The 8,908-nt window shown below is 55.8% G+C and overlaps 1 long non-coding RNA gene across 1 annotated transcript in view; it reads right to left on the minus strand.

The window, feature by feature from the left end:
- The window catches only part of LOC129200729 (uncharacterized), a 6,572-nt gene extending 1,444 nt beyond the window's left edge, over positions 1–5,128 (minus strand). Inside the window, exons 1-2 of the long non-coding RNA XR_008575073.1 lie at positions 4,776–5,128; positions 3,117–3,364 (exon numbers count right to left, since the gene is read on the minus strand). This is a non-coding gene — a long non-coding RNA (uncharacterized LOC129200729). The remainder of the gene's footprint in view (positions 1–3,116; positions 3,365–4,775) is intronic.
- Between the last annotated feature and the right edge of the window lie 3,780 nt (positions 5,129–8,908).

Consider the following 8,908-nt stretch of genomic DNA (forward strand, 5'->3'; position numbering starts at 1 on the left):
AAAATTAGGCACACCACCACCACCACCACCTCACCCTCCACCCCGCACCCAAACACACGTCCATTCCACGCGACCGGACATCGCCCGCTCCTTCCGACGCTCCTCGGGAACGCCGTTCCCAGGAGACCCATCACAATTTCATCTCTCGCCCTGCCTGGCAAAAACCCCGGCCCGAACCGCAGCGCCCTCCAACCTTTGGCGACGAACGTCGCCTCGCGGAGCGGCCGGGACCGGGGAAAAAAAAACCCCAGCTGGGGGAGGAAAAAAAAAATCCCCCAGCTGGGGTTTTTTTTTATTCTAATCTCAAACAGCAAAACGAGCTTGCTCTACCTGGAAGAAAAAAAATACACAGCACACCCCCACACCCCCACCCAACCCAAAATTAGGCAGCACCACCACCACCACCACCTCACCCTCCACCCCGCACCCAAACACACCTCCATTCCACCCGACCGGACATCGCCCGCTCCTTCCGACGCTCCTCGGAACGCCGTTCCCGGGAGACGCCATCACAATTTCATCTCTCGCCCTGCCTGGCAAAAACCCCGGCCCGAACCGCAGCGCCCTCCAAACTTTGCGACGAACGTCGCCTCGCGGAGCGGCCGGGACCGGGGGAAAAAAAAACCCAGCCGGGGGAGGAAAAAAAAATCCCCCAGCTGGGGTTTTTTTTATTCTAATTTCAAAAAGCAAACTAGCTTGCTCTACCTGGAAGAAAAAAAATTACACAACACACACACACAGCCCAACACACACAAAAATAGGCACCGCCACAACCTGACGCTCCACCCCTCACCCGAACGCACATCCGTTCTGCACCCGCCCGCCACGACGGGCCACGGCCCCGATTCTTGCCCATCTGTGGAACGGCCTCACCCTGTCCCTTAAGTCAGCATCGCCGCTCCGCCTGACTCTGTAAGTTAGCACTCATAGGCAGGGACCAGGGAAGATGCCTTGCTAACTGCACCGCTCCTTCCCTGTTGCTTGGATACTCCACAAAAACCTCACTCGAGCTGTCGTGCGGGAATCCAAATCGTGCCGTGGCACCTGAAAACCACAACGAAGGCTCTAGGGCCGGCTGGCCGACAATTACCCTCTGCCTCGCAAAACGGCCCGTACGACCTCCGCCCCAACCGACTGTACTGACAGATTACCATCCTGGGCTGGGGCCGCTCTCTATGCCGGCTCTGCAATGCCCAACCACCCAAATGCAACAAGAGCCATACCGAACACCAGGCAACGCCAAGCACTGCACTGCAATATACAACCAAATATAAAGCATCCATGAACACAGTGCTACGTAACACTGGACAGTCTCAAATGCAGGCAATACAAATACAGGGCCACGCGCTACAAAGACAGAGCCGCGCAACGCGACACAGAGGACCGGGTCGCTGAACACAAGACAGTCTCCATTGGCAGGCAGCGGCAAGGCAGAGCGGCGCGAGGCGAGGCAGGGCGCGGGCCCACGTAACGCGAGGCAGAGCGGCGCGAGGCGAGGCAGGGCGCGGGCCCACGTAACGCGAGGCGGTCTCCGTTGGCAGGCAATACGAATACAGAGTAGCGCAATGCAATACCCAGCCAAAGACAGGGCTGCGCAAGGCAATACACCGCAAAGCGCTACAAAACAAGCCGTCTCAGATGGTGGTCAAAACCAACACAAATTGCAGCAAGGCAACACAACACCAGAACAACGGGGGTGTGTGAGAAGCTAGGCTTTAAGACACAAGCCTCTAAGCATATGTCGCGTGAAAGGGTACGAGTCTGATGTGTGGCTGAGGGAGGCCCTCCCGTTGAGTCACGAGGTTCAGAAAGGACCCCCTTGCTTTCTAAACTCCTTCTCAGAGAGGAGCCTAGGTGCGGCTAGGTCCAGTCTTAGTCCCAGACTTGGTCAACGGTTTACATCTAAAGGATTATGTGTGTAGCCACATATCAGAGTCAACGTTTGCCTGTCAGAGCCCCACTAAGGACTTTCACTGAAACAGTTTCGCAAAGTTGAAAAGAAAAATAGGTAGTTTATTGAGGCGACAGATATAAAAAGTTCAATGGCCGTCGATAAATGCACTTACTGCAACAATTTTGAGCTCAAGTTAATAGTTCAGCACTTTTCTTAATGATAGCTTTCCCAGGGTAACATCTGACATAATCACAGGCGCAAGTCTTACCAAAGAGACGTCCCTGCTTAGGGAGGGGAGAGGTCCGGATAGTTGGAGTTCTCGTCCTCAAAAAAGAGGATTCTAAATGCCAGATTTATACTTTTGGCGAGGTGGGACTAAGTCAGGTATTGTGTGCCGATTGGCCCTTAACAAGGCTTGTTGTGCAGTTGGTCGGGGCTGGGGGGGGGGGAAGTGGCAGAGAACAAAGCGTTCAGTACAGAGGAGCGGTGGTCTGTTTAGTTTTACCAAAGTAAGGTCGAGCTGCGAAGGAGGCTCCCCCTCACCCCAGGCGTCACTTAGTTGATTAAGGAGTAGACCCGTCACACGCCGCATCTTGTTAAGATGAACAAATTGCTCATCTCCTGCCCCTGTTCAGGGCCGGTGCTTATCAGTGCAAGATAAGCAAGTTGCTCAATCCCTGCTCTCGCCCAAGCTGGACTCCCCCAGGCCCCTTCTGCTGGGTCAAAATGGCCCTGTATTCGGCACCAAGACTGGACTAGTCCGGCATCCCACAGCATACAGGGATGAAAGATGGTATCAAACTTCAATTGAGGCGGAAGTTTCTAGAGCACGACTGTGAGTCTGGCACGGACCACCTCCACAAAGGCCACCTCGCAGAAACATCTGCGATGCGAGGCGCGCTTTAAGCTCCAATCATGAGACGAGAAACGCTCGACGGGCCGTATTCCGAAGCGACGAGGCGTCGCGGACCCCGCGGATGCTCGCCGAGCGCATGCGGCGGAACCTAGAGACCTGCCGTAAGGCGCCGTACGCATGAAAAAGCACAGATCACGGAAATGACGCTGCAACGCTGAGAGAGGCCAGAATGTTTACGTCCGGCACGATGGACCCGGGACCCCTATCTGTCCCTAGACTCGAGGCAGACTAAATAGCCCTCTGCTACCCTGACGTTAAACCCCTGCTGGCCCTGCCCCCAACCACCGTTTTTGCCCCTTAAATTACCTTTCAGAGGGCAGAATCCAGATTCCCTTCTCATGGGGAAAAGGTCATCTAACCGGGACGCTCCCCCATCCGCCGGTTCCGCTTCATCCCTCACGAGACAGAGCGTCGCCGGGCGCCGACGTGCCGCCCGGCGTCGACCTCCGCTGCGACGAAGCCCTCCTTGGAAACGCCTTCCTCTCGCCCGTCCCTTTTCCTCGGCCGCTCGGAGTCGGATTCTTCGGCCTGCCGTGCCGAGGCCTGACCGCCACCTGCAAAACTCAAAGGACGGGATGTGATTTTAGCTACGTCTATAATACGACACCTCAGAAAACTGCTACGTCAGCGCACCGGTCATCGCTCGCTCTCGCTTAAGTTCGCTCCGGTGCGGATATCCCGTTCGCGCATCGATTCGCGCCTAGAAAAAACAACCGGAAAACCGTGAACTAGGCGGAGTCGCCGACACGCCAATCCGCTGACGTCGGACGCCGGCCCGCCTTTGTCCGGCGCTCCTCTCGCCTCTTCCGGGGGCCTGTGACGCACGGCTGGTCGCTCGGCCTCTGACAAACCCAAACAAACTGTGCAAAGTAAGGCGGTGGCCGCTGACCGGTAGCTTGATGAGACCGAAAGGTCTGTCATCTTTTCTGCATAAGCCTTCTAACTAGAGCTAAAACAAACAGAGAAGAGATACACCAACCCCAAATATACCAACTAAGGCACATTTGAGATTGAACCCACTCAACTACCGCACAAACTGCTGCTCCCAGAAGGCCAGAGTACAGCTTCTGACCCCCGCCAATGCAATGAAACTGTGACAGCTGTCTACAGATACTTGCCCAGAGATGGACTGTAGCGTCTTCACCAAAAGAATCGGTCACGCCAATGTTTTACCGCCACGCCACAAAGCTACGCTACCCCTGTCTTTAACATTGCTACACCCCTGGGGGAGCGGCTCCGACCCCGACACGGCGCACAGACTCCGCAAACGCGACCGTGAGACACGAGAAGGCCGCGAGCAAGAACGGCTACCGTGGCGAAGGTAAGACTGGCGAGGAAGCCCTACGGCACCGTGACGTTGCGGGTGCTTTATAGCGGCCCCGGGAAAGAGGCGACGGCCTTGGCCGGCGAGAGAAAGAGGCTGTCAAAACTGAAATGACAGATGCATCAGAAGCTGGGTTTTAAGATCTAAGTCCTTTAAAAACGTGGGGAATGAAACCTGAGAAAAGAACTCGGGGCAAACGTAACGCTCGGAGGAGCTGCTGGCAGCGCCCGGCTGGGCGCCACAATAGACGTCCGCTCAGAAACATCTACGACACGATGCACGCCAAACAGAGCTATGCTTTAAGCTATAACTACAAGAGAGAAACTGGCTTGATGAGCTCAATACCAATGAGCACAGATATTCAAGACTCATGAGATCTAATAAGGTACCTGGTGATCACAAAAAGCAGCGGAGGCATCGAGACCCGAGGGAGGTGCGGCATACAGCATAAGACAGACAACGCAACCTACGTGACACAACCGTACGCGGGCTGAAAGCGCCCTGCCCGGCGCGGTCTAGCACGGTGCCGACGAGTAACCCGCTCCCTTTGCCTACCCGAAGGCGACCGCTCCCGACAGCCCTCTCCCGTACGCTAACTTTAAAAGCCATCCCCTGCAACTCCCAAACTTGTCCGGACCTACCTTCTTACGGCACTCTGCTCTCCTCCTCTGCCGCTCTTCAGTGGGCATCTAGCCAGTCCGCATCTGGAAAAATCACACCGAGTTATCAAACAAGTCACCCAGATGCCGAGTGAGAGCCAAACAATTCCGGACGGGCCGTATCGGCACGCTAACCGTATGCTCCTATTGCTATTCCGCCTATCCCCAACTCGACAGCCCTGGGCAGAGCAGCTCCACACACACACCACACACACAGAGACGGACGCTACACAGAACGCTACAAACAATGCGACTCACAAACGAGAGAACACTCTCAGTGAGAGGAATGACTCCCAGACCGGAGAGGCTGCCGAAAAAGGCGACCTATAGGGCACGACACCCGGGTGAGGAAGCTCTATGGCAACCCCAGAAGAGAATTGACCGTAAATGGCCCGTTATAAGAAGTTACTGTCAAAACCGAGATGATGGGGGCAGCAAGAAGCCCGTCTTCAAGACCTAAGGAGGTAAGGATGCAGGGAGGAAGACCCAATCCCTGAAAATGGATAGCTGGAGAGCAGAGCTCCGGACGCAGCCTGGTATAGCGCTGCAAATAGAGGACCCGCCGAAACTTCCGACACGCAAGAATGATCCACGCCGTAAGCTCGCTATGCGAGAAAAGAAGCGCCCGATTGGCGTACGCTGACAAGTACCAGCGTTCGAGAGCCTAGTAACGGCGCCCGAGAAGCGTGCCGTGCCCCTAGAGCGCAAAGAGGGCGTTGAGACCCGAGGAAGGGCTAAGACACACAGGACGAGACACGCAAACATAACACAGGCTGCAACTGCCCTGCCCGGTCTAGCATCGTGGTGACATGTAACCCGCTCCCTTTGCCCAGCCAAGGGGAACTGCTCCCAGACAGCCCTCTCCCCAGCGCTAGCCATAAAACCCCTCCGTCACGACCCCCAAACTCACTCCCTCCCCAGCCACGGTCCCTCAACTTAGCTTTCCGAGGGCCGGGGATCCGAATCCATCAGCAACAAAAACATCAACACCGCGCATTGGCTAACTGGGATGTTCCTGCAATCGCCCAGTGCCTCTCCATCAGCTACAACAGAAAACAGAACACAAACAAAACAGCACTGTCAGTCAGCATTGCATCAACTGGCCAACACCAACCTCTACCACGACACCCCCTTCCTCAGAAGCACCGTGTCTTTCTGCTCACCTGCTCGGTCCAGAGATGGACCCTGCAGCTGTCCTCACTTGCACCACCTAAGACGCCAAGAGACACAAAATTACTCCTATGTTTGTCAGAAATCACCACTCCCACAATCGCCCTCACCGTTCCTCCAGCTCACCTCAAATGACCGACCCACCTCCTTACGGCGCTCTGCTCCCCTCCTGTGCTGCTCTTTGGTGCGCTTCCTCTCTCTCTGCATCTGAAAAAAAAAAAACAACCCCAAAATAATTACACAAGTCAGCCAGATGCCGAGCGAGAGCCAAACAATTCCAGACTGGCCATACTGACACACTAACCGTACACTTCTATTGCTATTCCACCCACCCTGGACTCGACAACCCCGGGCAGAGCAGCTCCACGCCCAAGACACACACGCACAGGGATCAACGCTACACAGAATGCTACAAACAACACAAATCACAAGTGAGAGAAAACTCTCAGCGAGAGGAACGACTCCCGGACCGGAGAGGCTGCCCAACAAGATGACCTACAGGGCGTGACGCCCGGGGCGCAGCAGCTCTATGGCAACCCCAGAAAAGAATGGACCGTGATAGCCAGTTGTAAGAAGCTACGGTCAAAACCAGGGCGAGGGATGCGGCAAGAAGCCTCTCTTCAAGACCTAAGGACGTAACGACACAGAGAAGCAGCCCCGGTCCCTGAAAAGGAACGGCTGGAGAGCAGAGCTCCCGATGCGGCCGGGATGAGGCTGCAAGAAAAGGACCCGCCGGAAGCTTCCGACACGCGAGAACGATCCACGCCGGAAGCTTGCAGGCAAGCAAAAGAAGCGCCCCATCGGCGCTACGCCGATGAATACGGGCGTTTGAGAGCCGAGGATGGCGCCCGAGAAGCATGCCGTGCCCTTTGAGTGCAAAGAGGGCGTTGAGACCCGTGAAAGGGCTGAGACACACAGGACAAGACACACGACAAACATACCACAGAAGACACAGGCTGGAACTGCCCTGCCCAACGCAGCCTAGTATTGTGTTGACAAGTAACCCCTCCCCTTTGCCGCCCTAGGGGACCGCTGCCAGACAGCTCTTGCCCCTACGCTAACCCGCAACACATCTCCCCTGCGACCCCCGAACTTGCCCCCATCCCCAGCCATATACTCCTCAACTTAGCTTTCAGAGGCCGAGGATCTGAATCCATCCCACAACAAACAACATGCACATTGTGCATCGGCTAACTGGGATCTTCCCGGCAGTCGTCTGGACCCTCTTCACCTAGAGTAAACACATCACCAAAACAAACAAAACATTGTTGTCAGTCAGCATCGCACCTGTCAACACCAACCTTGCCCACAACGCCCCCCTCTCCTCAGAAGCACCGTGTCTTTCCGCTCACCTGCTCGGTCCCGAGACTGACCCCTGCAGCCGTCATCCCTCGTGGCACCTAAGAGCCAAGAGACACAAAATTACTCCTACGTTTGTCAGAAGTCCCCGCTCCCACAACCGCCCTCGCCGTTCCTCCAGCTCACCTCAAACGGACATCTGGTTCCAAAGGTGGCCACGCAGCGCCTGCAAAACCCGAGGGAAATGCTCAAACAAGTTGCCTTATACTGCTTTGCTATTAGACACTGACAAGCGCCTCACCTTCTCGGAACGCTCGTCGGCACGCGGCTTCGCCCCTCCGAGGCTCCCTGCGGCACCTGCCAAAAATCAAGCGAGAGGCACGTGCTCAGACACTGCCCAAAACTGCGCCCAAAACAGCCTCCCACCTGATTCTCATCTCCCCCTCCTGTGACCTCAGCCGCTTGCTCACCTGGCCTCCGTCTTTTGGGCTGCCGTCCTTGCGCCCCACCTAGAAAACACAAACAAAGGATCCCTGTAATCTTAAACAGCAATGCAACACTGAAAAATAACTGCTGTACTATCAGCCCGCTAGTCGCCGCTCACCTGGCCCGAGTCACTCTCCCGTGTCTGTGTCCGACGGGGTCCATATCCAGCTTTGCACCTTCAAAATAAAAGCCACACACAATCTGAATGGAGTCATATCGCCACCAGCCACATCTTCCCTCCGACTCCACCGTGGACGCACCCTCCTTACGGCGCTCTGCTCCCCTCCTGTGCTGCTCTTTGGTGCTCTTCCTCTCTCTCTGCATCTGAAAAAAAAAAAACCAACCCCAAAATAATTAAACAAGTCAGCCAGATGCCGAGCGAGAGCCAAACAATTCCAGACTGGCCATACTGACACACTAACCGTACACTTCTATTGCTATTCCACCCAACCCTGGACTCGACAACCCCGGGCAGAGCAGCTCCACGCCCAAGACACACACACGCACAGTGATCAACGCTACACAGAATGCTACAAACAACACAAATCACAAGTGAGAGAAAACTCTCAGCGAGAGGAACGACTCCCGACCGGAGAGGCTACCCAACAAGATGACCTACAGGGCGTGACGCCCGGGCGCAGAGCTCTATGGCAACCCCAGAAAAGAATGGACCGTGATAGCCAGTTGTAAGAAGCTACGGTCAAAACCAGGCGAGGGATGCGGCAAGAAGCCTCTCTTCAAGACCTAAGACGTGACGACGCAGAAGAAGCCCCGTCCCTGAAAACGGAACGGCTGGAGAGCAGAGCTTCCCGATGCGGCCAGGTGGATGAGGCTGCAAGAAAAGGACCCGCCGGAAGCTTCCGACACGCGAGAACGATCCACGCCGGAAGCTTGCAGGGCAAGCAAAAGACGCCCCATCGGCGCTACGCCGATGAATACGGGCGTTTGAGAGCCTAGGGATGGCGCCCGAGAAGCATGCCGTGCCCTTTGAGTGCAAAGAGGGCGTTGAGACCCCGTGAAAGGCTGAGACACACAGGACAAGACACACGACAAACATACCACAGACACAGGCTGGAACTGCCCTGCCCAACACAGCCTAGTATTGTGTTGACAATAACCCGCTCCCTTTGCCCGCCCTAGGGGACCGCTGCCAGACAGCT

This window comes from Grus americana, unplaced genomic scaffold (assembly GCF_028858705.1).
Source record: "Grus americana isolate bGruAme1 unplaced genomic scaffold, bGruAme1.mat scaffold_435, whole genome shotgun sequence".
Taxonomy (NCBI): domain Eukaryota; kingdom Metazoa; phylum Chordata; class Aves; order Gruiformes; family Gruidae; genus Grus; species Grus americana.